General features: G+C 40.1%; 1 protein-coding gene and 1 long non-coding RNA gene across 17 annotated transcripts in view; one reads left to right on the top strand and one right to left on the bottom strand.

The window, feature by feature from the left end:
* The window catches only part of PTPRD (protein tyrosine phosphatase receptor type D), a 545,821-nt gene extending 534,037 nt beyond the window's left edge, over positions 1–11,784 (bottom strand). For all 16 annotated transcript variants that reach the window (XM_074017470.1, XM_074017474.1, XM_074017485.1 and 13 more), the window contains exon 1: positions 11,193–11,784. The gene's annotated coding sequence lies outside the window, so the exon portion shown is untranslated. The remainder of the gene's footprint in view (positions 1–11,192) is intronic.
* A 1,688-nt stretch (positions 11,785–13,472) lies between these two features.
* On the top strand, positions 13,473–15,347 carry LOC141408658 (uncharacterized). Its single transcript, XR_012424699.1, has 2 exons — positions 13,473–13,609; positions 14,398–15,347. It is a non-coding gene; the product is annotated as an uncharacterized lncRNA (long non-coding RNA).
* Positions 15,348–16,205: the final 858 nt, after the last annotated feature.

The raw sequence follows: 16,205 nt of genomic DNA, 5'->3' as shown, positions 1-16,205 counted from the left end.
GCAGAAAGAGTCAACGTGGTACATCTGGGAAACAGCAAATACTTTAGTATGGTTCAAGTGTGTGTGTGTTAGGGATGGAAGGAGTGGGGAAGAGAAAACGAATATGAGGATGGCAAGGTGGCAAGAGACAAAGCAGAGGAAAGGACATCAAAGGCCAGGTATCTTTTGGTAAGGAATATTTCAAGCTTTTTACAGAAGGAACAGGGAGCCACTGAAATATTTGAAAGCAAGGAATGACTTGATCAGATTTGAGTTTCTTTTTTTTTTTGAGATGGAGTCTTGCTCAGTCGCCCAGGCTGGAGTGCGGTGGCCCGATCTCAGCTCACTGCAAGCTCCGCCTCCTGGGTTCTCGCCATTCTCCTGCCTCAGCCTCCCAAGTAGCTGGAACTACAGGCGCCCGCCACCACACCAGGCTAGTTTTTTGTATTTTTAGTAGAGACGGGGTTTCACCATGTTAGCCAGGATGGTCTCGATCTCCTGACCTCGAGATCCGCCCGTCTCGGCCTCCCAAAGTGCTGGGATTACAGGCGTGAGCCACCGCGCCCGGCCTTGAGTTTCTTAAAGATCATGTTGGCTGCAGAGCAGAGAAGCAATTGTGGTTAGGTCAAAACCAAACACAAGGAGACTGCAACCCAAGCATGAGAAGATGGGGACCTTTCAACAGATGATACCTAGTAACATGAAAAGACAGTGAATAATTTAGTGGAAAGGAAGTTAGTATGTATTTTGGTATCCTTGATATAACACAAGTGTCACTCAGAGAAAACAGATTTTGAATGATAAAATTCAAAATTTAAATTAATATTTTCCTAAAATTGTTTTTTTTTTTTTTTTTTGGTACATATAAATCAAATTCAGGTCGAGTCTGTTAAATAGTAAAAGTCGGATTAAAATAAGCAATCCTTTCTTAAATCAGTAACAGAATATACATAACAGTATTTATTAAAGTTGCCATTCTTAATTTATAAGTATTATTTTAAAATGTGTATTGACAACCTAACTATTAAAAAACCCTTGCTACATATCACCTAAAAAAGTACACCCTGCTTCATGCTTCTAGGAAGTTATGTTTATAGATTAACTGGTAGAAAAACATATGGCTAAATAGGCCAGTGTATGCATGTGAGAAGCATTTTAGAAACCTGGGCAAAGAAGACTTAATTGTTCAGATATTACGAAAGCCATAAAAGACCAAATAATTTTCCATGTAACTTTATTTATGTGCCATGTCTGATTTAAAACTTCAGGGTGCCTTCTTGTCAGAGAAAAAACAATTTTCCAAATCATCAAACAAATATAAGATCCTGTATTTTATTATTTATAAAACCATAATTAATCAGAAATAGTTCTCTGAGGACTTACAGAAAAGGAGAAAGGCTAAACTATTATAAAATAGGTTAAATGGAAAAAATAATCAAATCACCCATCCTTATTGATAATGAAACTCACGGGTGAAGTGAAAACAAGAGTATTTTAGAAGACATTATAATTGACAAAAGTTTCTCAGATAAAATGGTATAGGGTAGGCTACCAATAAGCGGAATGCATATGTAACAGTCACTTGGCATAATTCCATTTCTTTGATGGGTGGCTGCTCTTCAGATATCCCTGCTGGATCTATATTTCTCTTTATAAAAATGCTTCTGATTTCTTACCTGTTGGGCAGCTATGAAAATGGCAGCCTTTGTGATTTTAAAAACTATTCTTGGTGGAAATATTTCATTTAAACACTTCTGCTCCAGGACTGACCCCAGAGCTCAGGCAGTTGTATCACTGCCTGAAAAGCATAAAATTTTAGAGCTGGAGGCCATCTGCAGAAAAAAAAAGGTCATCAAATCAAAACCCCTTTGGTAAAAACACATTTTTTCAATGCCTCCAGTACCAAGCAGAGAAAGGAACAGAAGATACTCTTCAGAAATGGTAGAGAGACAATGTGCATAATGCTTAAGATTTTTCTTTTTCTTTTTTTTTTTTTTTTTTTAGTTTTTTGCTTTCTGAGACAGAATCTTGCTCTGTTATACAGACTAGAATGCAGTGCCATGATCCCAGCTCACTGCAGCCTTGATCTCCTGGACTTAAGCGATCCTCCCCCATCTCAGCTTCCCAAATAGCTGACACCACAAGTGCACATCACCATATCTGGTTAATTTTTTTTTTTTTTTTTGGAAGAGACAGGGTCTTGCTATGTTGCCCAAGCTGGTCTTAAACTCCTGGGCTCAAGTAATCCTCCTGTCTCAGCCTCCAAACATAGATTTTTCTTGAATTTGAGTCAAGAAAGCACCATGCCATTGGGCGTACTTGCCTGGACGATGTGAGATAAATATTTTTAAAAATCATGTCATATACGAAAGTGAGGAGGCTAAGAGTGAGTGAAACAGATAAAAGTTGGTATGCTTGACTTAAAATCTTGACTCTATGTCCCATCTTTATTACCTTTATCTATGCAACCTTGGGCAAATTACTTAATCTCTCCATGGAACAACGCTCTTCCATGAAATGATGATAATAAAACCAGCTGACTTACACAGAATGTTATTTTAGAGATTAAACATAATACTGAAGGTGAGATACTAAGCAGAATGCCTCGCACATAATAAATGCTCAGTAAATTTTAGAAATAGTCACTATTACAAGTATTATATATCAACCACTAACGCTATACCTGTAAACTTGAGAAAATTAATGAAATTTTTCCCCATAAAGAAATTTTAATTTTTTACCTATCTCAGGGTCCTGAGCATTGTGAGAGGTTTCTAATGAATAATTATTCTCCACATTTTATGGTTTCAATTATATTCAACTCAAAAAAAGCTTTTTTTTTTTTTTGATACGAAGTGTCGCTCTGTTGCCCAGTTTGGAGTATAGTGGTTCCATCTCGTCTTACTGCAACCTCTGCCTCCCTGGTTCATGCCATTCTCCTGCCTCAGTCTCCCGAGTAGCCGGCATTACAGGTGCCCACCACCATGCTCGGCTAATTTTTTGTATTTTTAGTAGAGACGGGGTTTCACCATGTTAGCCAGGATGGTCTCGATCTCCTGACCTCGTGATCCAACCATGTTGGCCTCCCAAAGTGCTGGGATTACAGGCGTGAGCCACCGCGCCTGGCCCAAAATTCTTTAGTTCAACTCAATTCAAATAAAAGGAATACCACTTGAGCTGAGCATTAGAAAATGAGAGAATAATAGGATATCAGTGGATACAATTGAGGACAGCTGGTAAGAGAAAGAAGCTTCCAGGAACAGTATTGGTAGAACCAAAGAGGTGCCCAAAAGCACAGCCTCCTCAATGACTGCAGGGAATGTGATACTGCACAAGGGCAGAGTATCACAGAGCTATGGCGAGGGGGAAGGCTGGACATGGAATTTGGGAGCAGACTGCAAAGGGCTCTGATGGCTGCGTTGAGTATTGAGCACTTGATCAAGTAGACTTGAGTAAATTTGCCTTTCATAAAGCAAAAATTAGGAAGACTCAAACAGGAGAAATGAGAAAACACAAAAACCACATAAGAAGCTGTCTATGGAGTGCGGAACACATAGGAAAGGTAGAAATGGAAAGGAAATAAAGTGAAAAGGTTACAGGAACAGAATCTACAAAATTGCCTGAGGACAAGAATAAAAGGAAGAAAAGAGATAGGGATAATACCAAGGTTTCTAATCAAGGGATAACTCAGATGAAGTATGAAGAAAAGGGAAGTAGATATGGATGGAAGATAATATTTTGGGTTTACAAAATACAATGTTTGGGATACAGGAGAGCCTCCCATTTCCCAATCATGTAACAAGCAGATAGAAATGCAAGTCTGGAACTCCAGAGACAAGTGAGGAAATTTATTTTGAAGGTTATCTATGTAGAAATTATTGTTTCTATGAGAAGTTGATGGAGATATGGCAGGAGACAGTACAGATAGCCGCCTGAAAGGGGATACAGATAAAATGAAAATAAAAGAGTTTAGAATGGAGATGGAGACATAGATGCCAAACATCAAATGGAGATAGAGTTCCATGTTGATGAAGACAGTGAGTGTCAAAGAAGTAACTCACAAAGAACAACTTCCATCCATGGCATATTTCCAATGGAAGATGCTTCCAATATTTTATTCCTCTAGAAAAACATAGTTGCCTCTTTTCTTCCCCCTCCCCAAGAAAAGCAAAAATGGTTACCTGGCCAGTAAGTAGATTTAGAATATTTAAGATACATCCAACAAACTACTCTTATTTCTAGCTAGCCAAATAATCTTGATAGATCTTTTTAAAATAAGATATTAATCAATGTATCTACAAAATCATAATGAGCTATTTTGACCAGAGAAGTCTGAATTGGTTTTTCTCTTAAAATTCTCTAATAATATTTAAGTTACTACTACAAGTAGTTGGAATGTGTTTTCACAGGGAGGCCAGTATCTACTCACGTAGTAAGAAATCATTAGAGCATACTCAAAATGTCCCTTTAGTTGGGATGGGCCAGTAGGTAGAAAGACAGAGAAAATTTTTATTTTAAACATTGAAAACAAATGTCTTGTTGACCTATAAGCAGACACTGGATCAGCATTTGATGTGTCTAGTCTAATTTCTCCCTGTAAAATTCTACTGGTGAATCTTAGGGAGACAGAAGGCAGTAAATTCCTTGCCTCCATCAATACATTTGACCTCAGAGCAAACCCCACAACTGGCTACAGGCACCCACCATCCATCATTGCTCTTGAAACCTGATATTTCAGGGAAGGACAGCTGCACTGGGCAAAAGTCTAAGCAGCTTTCTAAGATGTACTACCATTAAAGAAAAAAAAAGGCACTTATTCTGCTTCAGTATTTTAATTAACTGCTTTTCTAAACATTTCTTCCCCCAAACTGAAATTCCAAATCAAATATCCTCAGGAATATATCAGTAAAATTTAGACTTAAAGAGAAATGTTCTCTTTGTGCATTCTAGGTAAAATTATTTCTAGCTTTTGCTTTAAAGGCTAAGATAAGCATACCATGCCACACTAATATGTACAGCCTTTAATAAATGTGCTAAGCAGAAAAAGATAGTTCTAGCAACTACACTAATTATAGTAGTACACACAGAATGCCAACAGGATAGTAGACAAAACATCCATATCCCACAGATCTTAATTTTTAAGTCAGGTGGCAATAACTTTTAACAAATAGCTGAAGACAACAGAACTGTATCATAGGAACTAGTGTTCTTGAATATAGTATGTTCATTACATGACTTCTACATTCAAGAATTACCTAAATTAAAAATAGAAAATAAGATAAATATGTATAACCAAACTGGATATTCATTACATGTATGGTTATTCCCTCCATTTTACAGACGATGAAACTAAGATTCTGAAATGTTTTATCATTGCCTCCAAGATCTCACAGATAATAAGTGGCAGAACTGAGGCATAAATTTAGTTCTTCCTGTAAGAAGAACTGAATGTTCTTTTCACTGTAGCCTAAAAAGAAAGGAAACTGGTCAAGATTTTGCAATTCTTTAGCATCACCTTAATATGTATTATATGCATGCATGGTTAAATGAGAATTAACAATAACTGATTTCCAACCATTTATAAAATCATTACTAATATAACCTTTTTAGTTAATAAATGAAATCCATCTACTGATGGCTTAAAAAAAAAAAAATGTCTCTTGTTACTTGTGATCCAATCATTATAGAGGATCATTTTATGTATTTGAAAGTACAATTTCTCCAAACCCCAAAGCAGTACTGAGAAATGCTGTTTCCTAAATACAATTCCCAAATCTCAATTTAGTTAGCTACTGCTACATTAAAGAACATAGCTCAAGGGATGTTAATTAAAAAAAAAAAAAGACAATTGAGAATTTATAAATTTAATCAATCTCATCCAACTGACAGAGTTACAAGAGTTAAATCTAGTAAATAGCCATGTGGCAAAGGTCACAATGCTCCTGACATTGTTATCTGAATGTCAAGGAAGAAGCAAACTTAGCCTTTCTGATCAATGAGTTCAAAGAACTAAGAGAAAGCCTTGACTCAGATGGCTGCTTTGGCTCTTACATTTTGTTGTAAATGCTGGAGGAGCCAAAGTGGGGACCCGCTACCTAAAAGCAGCCATTTACAAAGGACAGCAAGGCTTGCTTGTCGAAGGTGAAGAGGGAAGGACATAAGTTGTCTCAATACTATTTGCCTGCCGGTATACATGACCTACTAGCTTACAGACAGAATGAGCTGTCTTAGCTTTCCAAATTGTCATCTTTTTCATTTAGTTTACTCATCTATGACACAAAGGGATTTGATTTGAAGGACAGCAGAGGTTAAAAAGCCATGAAAAAGCTCAGTTTTGCTGTCTCTCTCTTTTTTCCCCCTTTTGTTAATTTTCGAAATGTCACAGGCAAACTGAATAGTATTAATATGGTCCTATTAAATGTATTAGCATCAAACTAAAAATCATGAACAGGAAGATACAAAATTAATCATTTTGTGAGGGAGGAGGGAGGCATTGCAGGCATTGTTTTAGTCCATTATTTTTTCCTGTGAGTCGCTTCGAGGAGTGTGGCAGTACACACAGATGTAATACGTAAAGTACGTAATGTCTAAGTCTTAAAAATATTTTATAAATAAAATGTTGAGAAAAAAATGCAAACTGTTGATTTCTTGAAAGCAAATGGGTAATATATTAAGGGGGAAATGAGAGACACAGGTCTTAAGTGTAATTTTGTGAACTATGTTTTGTAAGAATTCTATTTCATTAATTCTCCAGTCTAGCGCCATTGTGATGACATTATTATTTAGGTTACATTAGGTCAGAGACTGTTGTAACATATAAGCACTTGCTCTTTGACCTTCCCAAGACTTATGACGCAAAGAAAATGCTGAACTTTTACATCTGAGGCTATAATTTCATATAATGAACAATCAGGAAGCACAAGTCATATATTCTTTTAGCTATCTTAAGAGCTTAATTGTGGAAAGCTGAAATGCATTTTTATTTTTTTAAAAAAGGGAGAGAATTTGGACACTTTATGGAAATAAATGTAAGCCAAGCATGACATTTTAATAAGTGTTACCAACTACTAATTAGAAGCAAATGAGATTACCCATATAGAAAATGTATCCCAAACAAACCTATCCTTTGGTAGAAATGTCACTATGCCATGAAATTACAGAAGCTTAAACAAGTGATGCTTGTTAAAATGAAATTTACTAACAAATCCCTTCTAAGCAATCTTCTTCCACATTATCAGATTTCTTCAGTTGATGTGTTATATAGGAATTCTCAATCTTGTAGTTCACAGAGAGAATAACTCTTCTCTTTGCTCTTTCTTGGCAAATCACTGATAATATAAAAAAGAATGTTTTAAAACATTGGTTTTGCTTGAGGCAGCAAGCTGCCTCTTTGCCGTCACAAGTAAGTAGCTTTCCTACAAGATTTTTTCAAAGAAACTGAACAGTAAGAAGATGAAATAACAACAAAAAAAGGTAAATAACTCTATAAAACCAAAAGAGATTCAGAATAAATTTGGCTTAAATCACATGTAACTGTTGTCACTTTAAGAACATAGGAAAAAGTAAAGCATTCTTTGAATACTCTGGGAAAACTGGATAATTATATCTATATTTAGCACTTCTTATATCTGGGCATGTAACACAAATCCTGTATATTTTGTGACCACTAAGTTGAGTACACTACATAGAACGTAAAGTTCATTTTCGAGATTCCCAGAAACTGTTGGGAATTAAAAAGGTACCACCATTAAAGGTTATCTGCATAGATATTTTAAGTGTAAACCTAAGCCTGATGCTCCTAGGATCACAAGTTAGAGCACACGAGCACACACACACACTTGACTATTATACTATCTGCAAATACACAATGAAACTAAAGAAGGTTTTAAAATAAAAGGTAAACTAAGGAAGGATAGTTTTAAAATGAAATCATCTTTGAAATAGTCACCTTTCTTGAAATGACACTTTTCATATGTGATTGTGTTAATGAATTCTTATTTATGCATAGAATCCTTTTAAAAATAGAATTGTCCAATGGTTTGATAAATCAAGTTTGGTCTGAAGGAAATCTAATATGCAAATACTTACAGGGTACTCTTTTACAAAGTGACAAGTCACCCTTGTCACTTTGAAAAACTGAAAATCAACGAAAGAACAGTTTAAGTATACTTGACCTTACTGCCTAATGTCTCTCAAGATTGCCATGGCTGGTCGATTTCAAATCTGTGAAACTGACACTTAAGAATGTATAGTGCGTCTTCAGTCCAGGTCCCTCAAGTGCTGACTAAACTGTGGTCACAGCCTCAGATTCTCTTTCCATACAAACTTGTACAGCGCTTACAAAGCTAGTTTAATCACATCATCAATCTATGCCTATACTTCCCTTAAAGTAATTCTGCTTCATTTATCTTTTAACCCTACATTATGCAAATGACATCCTTATCAGTCCAATAAAGAAAAGTTATTAATGTTCCTTCTTGTTTATCTTTGCCATACACTGAGAACTGGAATCACATATGAATTTGCACCAATACCTTTTCTCTTTTCTATTTTTCACACTCTATATGAAAATCATAGTGTCAGAGAAGCCCTAAATAAAATTCTTGAAATAGTCTTCAATCATTGTCTACAACTAGCATCAGAGTATGAGTTAATGTATTAAAAAGGAAAAAACAAAAACTTGGGGGGAATGCCTACGTGATTTTTTTTTTTTTAATGTCTCTCTAGGAAGGCTTTGCATATGCCATACCAGGATACCTCCTGGATATAAGAACAGTTATACAGGCCCCTAGTGGCTTAGCAAATAGCAGCAGATGAGGGGATTCCAATTCTTAGTTCCAGACTTTGAGATATTCTGGATTTAAATAAGAGTCCATCTTAAAAGGCAAATCAAATCACTGTATTTAATACTTTAAGCAGTTTTACATCTATGGTTATCTACTCTAATGCACATATATTAAAATAAATTGCTGCATTTCATTACTTGAGTAACTGCACAACTGCTCTGGCCCAAGAAGAATCTGTGTTACATAACCTACACAATGAAACGTTTAATTCATCCACCTCTTTACATGTCATGCAAAAGTAATACATTACTCAACTATATTAAAATATATTTGAGAGAGACACTGTTCCTCTTTGAATCTTATTCCTATTATATATTACTAAGCGCTATAAGAACAGATGATTTCTGTGTAAAGTACTATTTAAAATAAGATACAGATAAAAATTGAATGCCACTTTTACAGGAGTAAAAATCTAAACGTATTTCCCAATAACAGCCAGTGATACAACTCACATTGGAGTGCACCTATTTTAAAAGATCTACAATTAATAACACCCATTAATCCCCCATCCCCTTGCTGTCCTTCCTTCACAAAAGAAAATTCCAGGCAGGCACATTTACAGCTTTTAGCAATTTTTAACTGGACACAATCTGACAGCTGAATTCATGAAACTGACCAGCTTGTCAATTTCACACTTTGAAAGTACAATAATAGCTGATAGCATGAGGGTGAATTTAAGAAATCTGCCACAGAATTGCTAGCTCCATTGAAAAGCAAAGTACAGTACATAATTATGGAATGTGGGAGGTAGGGAAAATTTTACTGTCCATTTAGGATGTCTGTTTCCGTAAGTCAGACACGGAGCACTGAAAATGTGTTCTCTTTTTGCTATAGTGTCTGTAGCATAAAACAGAATATATATTCAAAGTAAGAAAGATACTAAGCCTTTTACTGGATATTATTATATTACATATACAACTTAATCTTAAGTTATTATCATCTACAGATCCCTTTACATCAGAATGTTTCAAGTCTTGGTATATCATCCTTGTTTTACTCAAGTTGAGTGGTTGGTGTGTGCACTTTGAAACAGAGAAAAAATACTCAAAATGGTCAGAAGTATCTGTGATTGAACTAACTCCCCACAGACGTGCTACAGGATGGTTAGAAAAGAACACACCAAAGGGTAAAGTCCACATTTGTAGCTCAGTAAATCTAACAGCAAATCTATCTCAAGTCATAAGCAGTTACTAGCCTTTCAGAGGTTCAAAATGTGTTAGCTACACTCTGTTAAGTCACTGGCACTGTGTCTTTGGGCATGTAAATACATGTGTATATATATATATAACTTTAATAGGAAATACAAGGAGAACGATCCCTCAGGAATCTTCCTAGATACTTAAGGTGCAAACTGTAGATGAGGCTGGGGGGTTACTCTGAGAATTTTAGAAAACAAGAGACATTTGGCAAGTAGTGTACTGGGAGGCGAACTGGAAACAATACAAGTGGATTGTGATAGTCCTGGTTTTGGAGAATGGAACTACTATCTGGAATTCTGAAACACCCAATTAGTGAAAGCCAAGCTCACACTTGGTGTTCGAGATTTTAAGCATAAGACTTAAAAACTGACTTCACATGTTTGTGTTTTTAAATGAAATTCAACGTCCAGAGAAGCAATGCAAGTTTTCTACACACCTACATAAAAGCTACAATAAATCTATAGGAAAGCAAAAAATCTTTGGTTTGTTCGTGGCTTTCTTTTTAAATTGTTTCCTACAACTTTGCCTCTTCATTACAAATGATGCGTCCCCTTCCCTACGGAATGAATGTGTGTGTTAAGTGCACCAGATTCCCGCAGCTGAACTACGAGCTTTGATTCTGCCACGGAAAGGTCTCCCAAACAATCCCCCTCCTCTATGGCAGCTGCGTAGACTTTGATTCCTGTTATTTCTCCTTCTCCCCACTAGTTCAGAGGAAAGAAAGAAAAAGAAATCGCCCCCTCACCGTAATCAGCCCTCCTTAAAACAGTAATCCTTGCCTTTAAAAAAGGCGGTGGCAGGATCCCTGGGTAAGGGTGCATTGCCCCACTGCTCCACCATTCCCCCCCAAATACTACGCCCACCCTAGGAGGAGAAAGCGGGGGTCGCACAAATACACATACCCGGACACCCTCATTCTCTAGAGTCGCCTCTCTCCCGGGTCTAAGGTTTCAGGCGAGAAGTGAACCCTGCAGGGGAGGACCTCTGCCCGAGGAGGTTCAGAGGAGCAAACTGTGCGCTCCGCTGCCCGGGCGCCGGGCTCGCGGAAGCGGGAGCGTGTCGCTCTGGCCGGGGAGGCGCCGGCAGCCGGAGCTGCGCGCAGGGCGATTCCCGAGCAGCCAGAGGGGAGAACACAGCGGGGCGGACGGGGTCAGTTCCAGGGACTTACCTGGTCATGTTGGCTCTGGGCAGCAGCCGCCACCGCCTCCCGCGCCGCCACCAGCACTTTCCTCCAGCGCCTTCGCGCCCTGCCACGGCCGCGCAGCCGGCGCCGGCCCGCGCCGCCGCCTCCGGGCGGCCAATTTAATCCCGCGGAGCAGCGGCCGCTGCCGCGGAAGCCCCTCTGGTCGCCGCCGCCGCCCAGCCCTCGTGCGGCCAGCCCAGTCCAGAGCGAGGAAGTGGAAGAGAGTCAGCGAGTGAGTCCAAAAACCCGAAATCCAGCATCCAAGGGAGCGCGTCCCCCCGCCCTCCCTCCACCCCTACCCCCTTTTCCTCCTCCTCCGCCTCCTCCTCCTCTTCTCGGGCCGTCCTCTTGGCCCTTCTGAGCCCGCGGCTTCCGCGGCGGTTTCTCCTCCTCTCGCTCCTCCTGCTCGCCCGGCGCCCGTTTCTCTCGCTGCCGCTGCCGCCGCCGCCGCCGCCGCCGCCGTTTGTCTCCTCTCCCTCCTCCTCCTCCTTTTCCTCCTCCTCCCGCTCCTCGATGCTCCGCCGCTCGCGGCTGGGGGGTCCGGGGCCGCGTCTCCTCTCCTCCCTCCGCCTCTCCTGTTTCCTCCTTCCTGCTGCCTCTTCTTTTAAAGCGGATTCTTTGGCCACAAATAGCAACTCGGCTGCCCCCCTCGGTGCCTCCCTCCCCTTCTTCTCTTCTTCCCCCCAAAAGTGAAGCGCACGCGAGGTAATCAGAAACTGAGGCTCGTGGGGGGAGAGGGGTGCGAGGCGACGCCTGGGAAAGGGCCCGAACAGAGTCAAGGGCCGGGAGGTGGGGTGGCCAGCCCAGCCCAGTCTTTGGACCTGGCGTGAACCTGGTAGTTACGGCTGCAGACGAGGTGGTTTGGTGGGGGAAATTAAACAAAAAAGCCCAGGAAAGTAATTGGAAAGGCTTCTCTCTTTGTTTCCTTGTCTGGGTGATTTCTAAAATCCTCGTAACGTGCTGGGGATCCCACGGTATTGCTGTGCTCCAGCGCTGGGGGATTGTGTGTGCGCGTTGCCTGCGCGTGAGTGTGAGTGTGGGTGCGCCCGGACGCGGGGAGAGCTGGGCCTGCTGCGCCTGCTGGCGAATCCCTGAATCTGGACCACTGACCCACTGAAAGGGCCAGAGAGCTGGATGAAGGAGGGGCAGGCAGGAGTGGTGGGTGAAGGAGGCAACACAAACACACACACACACACACACACACACACACACACACACACACCCACCAGAGGAGGGGGCGGGGTGACGTCACTCCCCAGCATTCATCCACCAGGCCAGAAAAGACCCTCTCTAACAGATTCACTCATCTCCTAAGAGATGCACACCCGGGCGCTTCCTGCTCTGCGTCCCAGCGCAAAGGAGGAAAAAATGCTGGTCGCGCCCTCTTCACAGCAGTGATAATAATATAAGGAACGTGCTTTAATGAAACACAGTTTGTGTCCGCCCCAGTTCACCTTGGCAGCCTCCTTCGGGAATGCTTGTAGGATCCACTTTGAAGGCAACGAGGAAGGCAGGGAAGTATTGAACCAAAATCTTAGTGTGATAACTTGTTTTGCTATCGTGCCACTTGCTTTTATGATGTTGGAAATGCAGTGCTCCTCAGCTTCTCTGAAGGACACTATAACACCCTCTTCCCTAGACAAGCACCCAGTTGTTGGGCTATGCACTTCTCATCCACACAACCCAAGGTGACTAAGGTGCACTGTGTGTGTTGTTAGCTAAGAGATGGATTTTAACCTTCTTCGCTACTCACAGGATCTCCAACATGTGGAAAAAGTCAGCAGCTGGAAGCCACCATTGGCAGTTGGCCCATCAAAATTTATTAGAAACTTGGTCAGAACGGTTAAATAAAGTAAAGCTAGAGCTCACCAGCCACCTCGATTGCTCATTCTATGTTCAGGCCAGCACATACACACAATACTTATTCCTGTAGACTCCAGGCTGTCTTTGAAAGAGCAAACGTAAACAGACCCCCTTAGATTTGACTTAATGATCCAGCATCCTGACTGTTTTCTCAAGCTGCCCATTTATTTCCACCATCTGCATGCTGTGCTGTTGAAAGCCACCAAAGGATTGGTCAGTAATCCTCTGCCCCCTATGTACTCCAAAAATAAGTCACATATTTTTGAAAAGAATCTCGCTAAACGAAGTTCAGTTTTCTAGCAATTTGGGGGTGGGGGAGGAGCATCCTTGCATGATTGTCTCTTGGTTTTTTGTTTTTGTTTTTTTATGGTTAGCGTCATAGTGAAAATCAGGAAGAAATCAATTCCTGTGCAAGCCTCCAAGCTAGGTTTACCCTCCAATCATTCTGATTTCACAGCAGTTGAAAAGCTGTGCAGGGATGATGGACACCTGCCCCCTGTGACCTAAGGATGGATCCAGAAATCTCAGCCTCCCCACAGGTGATTCCACCCAAGATGTAAACTCCAACTTGGCTTTCTCATTGCCACATGCGCCCCCATAAACTGGCAATCCCACTTTCATCATCCAAAGTTGCATGTTAGAGAAACAGAAAGTTTTAAAACCCCTAATATTCCTTTGCTGTTACTTTTGTGGGAAAGAAATGTATCCCTCTGCCTGCGAATCTGACCTCATTTAAGAAGAACCCAGCTGGTAAATCTGACTGCTATATGGGAACATAGTTGAGGAAATATCATCTTACACCACTGGTAGCGATTTAAACTAGCTCGAAAACTCAGTGATGATTGTTACCAAGGAGAGCAACAAGCAAGTAGAAGAAAAGGGACCCAGAAATCAGGGGATATGCAGAGGACAGTACAAGTAAATGGCATAAGCGCAACTTTTGTGACACTGTGAAGTCCTAGATGTTCTTGTCCCTACTGCAACCAAACATCTTAGAGAAAGAAGTAGGGATGGGTTAAGGTGACTGCAGAGTCTGAGTTATTATTATACGAATGAGACTGAGAATTATTCAGGGTGGTGCTGCTGAAGAACGGGAGGTACAGCAAATAGAGAAGCCAAAGTTTCTCTGCTCATCTGAGCAGTAATGGAAGTGAGACTGCAGCCTGCTACACACGTGTTAATATATTCAGAGCAGATTTACAACAAAAGAGTGTCCTAATGCTGCAGCATCTATTAAACTTCTGGACTGGTTTGCCATTTGGAAATTTTAAGTCAAAGAACATCAGAGGCAGGCTAATCTTTTGTTGAAATTACCTCATTTTTGCAGGTAAAGAAACGAAGACCCTGAGAATTTAAAATCATCCAACTATTTGGTGCCAGAAGCAGGACAAGAACTCAGATATCATGATCCAGTGCCCTCCATCCCACCAACTGTTCATCACCTCCACATTCTGGATCAAAGAAGCCAGTTTTCCAACTTATCAGTGAGCAATACATATAGAATATTTAAAAACTCCAAATACTTACATGAAGGAAAAATGAAGCAATAGGACAAGACATTTTCTTAGTTCCCTTCCAGCTCTAACATTCTGTGATAAATAGCACACAGGAGCTTTGCTATAGCACACCCCCCTCTAGTGCATAATTCAGCATACGATGAGTATGAGTCTGTTTTGGACCCCATCCAAAGGAGTTAGTTCCTAGAAGTACTTGGAAGATTTATTCTCATTTATCATGAGGCATCCTAACAGGAGACTAAAAATAATCATGATGACAATAATAGTAATCAGTTGTTACACTTGTATTATGTACTAAGCATCGTGCGAAGCATGTTATATAGTTCACCCGTTTTTGAAAAGGCACATCATGACCTTGTGTGGGTTGCAAATCTAGTGGGTCATAAACAATTTCTGAAATGAAAGAAAAGTAGGAAAAAACACAGAGTACATTATATGTACTAAGTTTTTTTGGTTTTTTTGTTTTTGTTTTTGTTTTTTTTGCAAAACTTCCTTTTTGATCATGTGGCTAGTGATTAAAAGTTTGAAAGTCACTGCCTCATTTCCAATCTTAACTGCCTTGCCAGTTGAGTATTATTAGCCCCATTATGTAAGTGAGGAAACAGGACAAGAGAGGATAAGTCATTTGGCCAAGCTGACATAGCGAGTGGCCAAGCTAGAATTTTGAACCTAGATCTGTTTGACTTCAAATCCAATATTTTCACTTGTATAGTGATGATAAATTATTAACCAAGGTATGGAATAAATTGTTGCTAATCATATTTTCTTTGTGAGGACTACCGTGGTTTTTATTAAATGCAGCTAAATGGAGAAACACAGCATAGATTCAAGTGACGTGTTCTGAAGGTAGTGAGAAATTTCATAAAACACTAAAACTAATATCTGAGACCCTTTCCTATAGGTGTTAGCTTATGTCTAACATACTTTATTAACTTACTACTAAATACATAAATGAAACAATAATTAATAGTTTTAGTCCTCAAATAACTTAAATATTCACTTCTACAAGTATTACTATTTTTATTTCAGAGAGTGTTTTTCAAATTTAAGTTATACAGCATTTCTCAGTAGCTTGCTTTGGCCAAACACAGAACTGGCACATAAGAAAGATAAATGGCCAGGTGCTGTGGCTCACGCCTGTAATCCTAGCACTTTGGGAGGCCAAGACAGGCAGATCACCTGAAGTCAGGAGTTCGAGACCATCCTGGCCAACATGGTGAAACCCCATCTTTACTAAAAATACAAAAATTATCTGGGCGTGGTGGCACATGCCTGTCATCCCAGCTACTCAGGAGGCTGAGGCAGGAGAATTGCTTGAACCCAGGAGGTGGAGGTTGCAGTGAGCTGAGATCACACCACTGCACTCCAGCCTGGGCAACAGAGCCAGACTCTCTCAAAAATAAAAAATAAAGCAGTCACACAACCCTGTCATTCAAATTCAATTATAAAGAAGAAAAGATAATAATTCAGGTGCCATGCTAAATTTTTTCACCCATGTAGTTCTATGGATTCTACCAGTAACATTGCATGCTTAGGTGTTATTACTCCCATTCTGCAGATTTGAAAGCTCAAACTCAGAACTAGTTGATGATTGAAATCACCTGTTATAATTCTACTA

The sequence above is a fragment of the Macaca fascicularis genome, chromosome 15 (assembly GCF_037993035.2).
Source record: "Macaca fascicularis isolate 582-1 chromosome 15, T2T-MFA8v1.1".
NCBI classification, from domain to species: Eukaryota; Metazoa; Chordata; class Mammalia; order Primates; family Cercopithecidae; genus Macaca; species Macaca fascicularis.
This window is presented reverse-complemented; position numbering and strand designations above follow the sequence as displayed.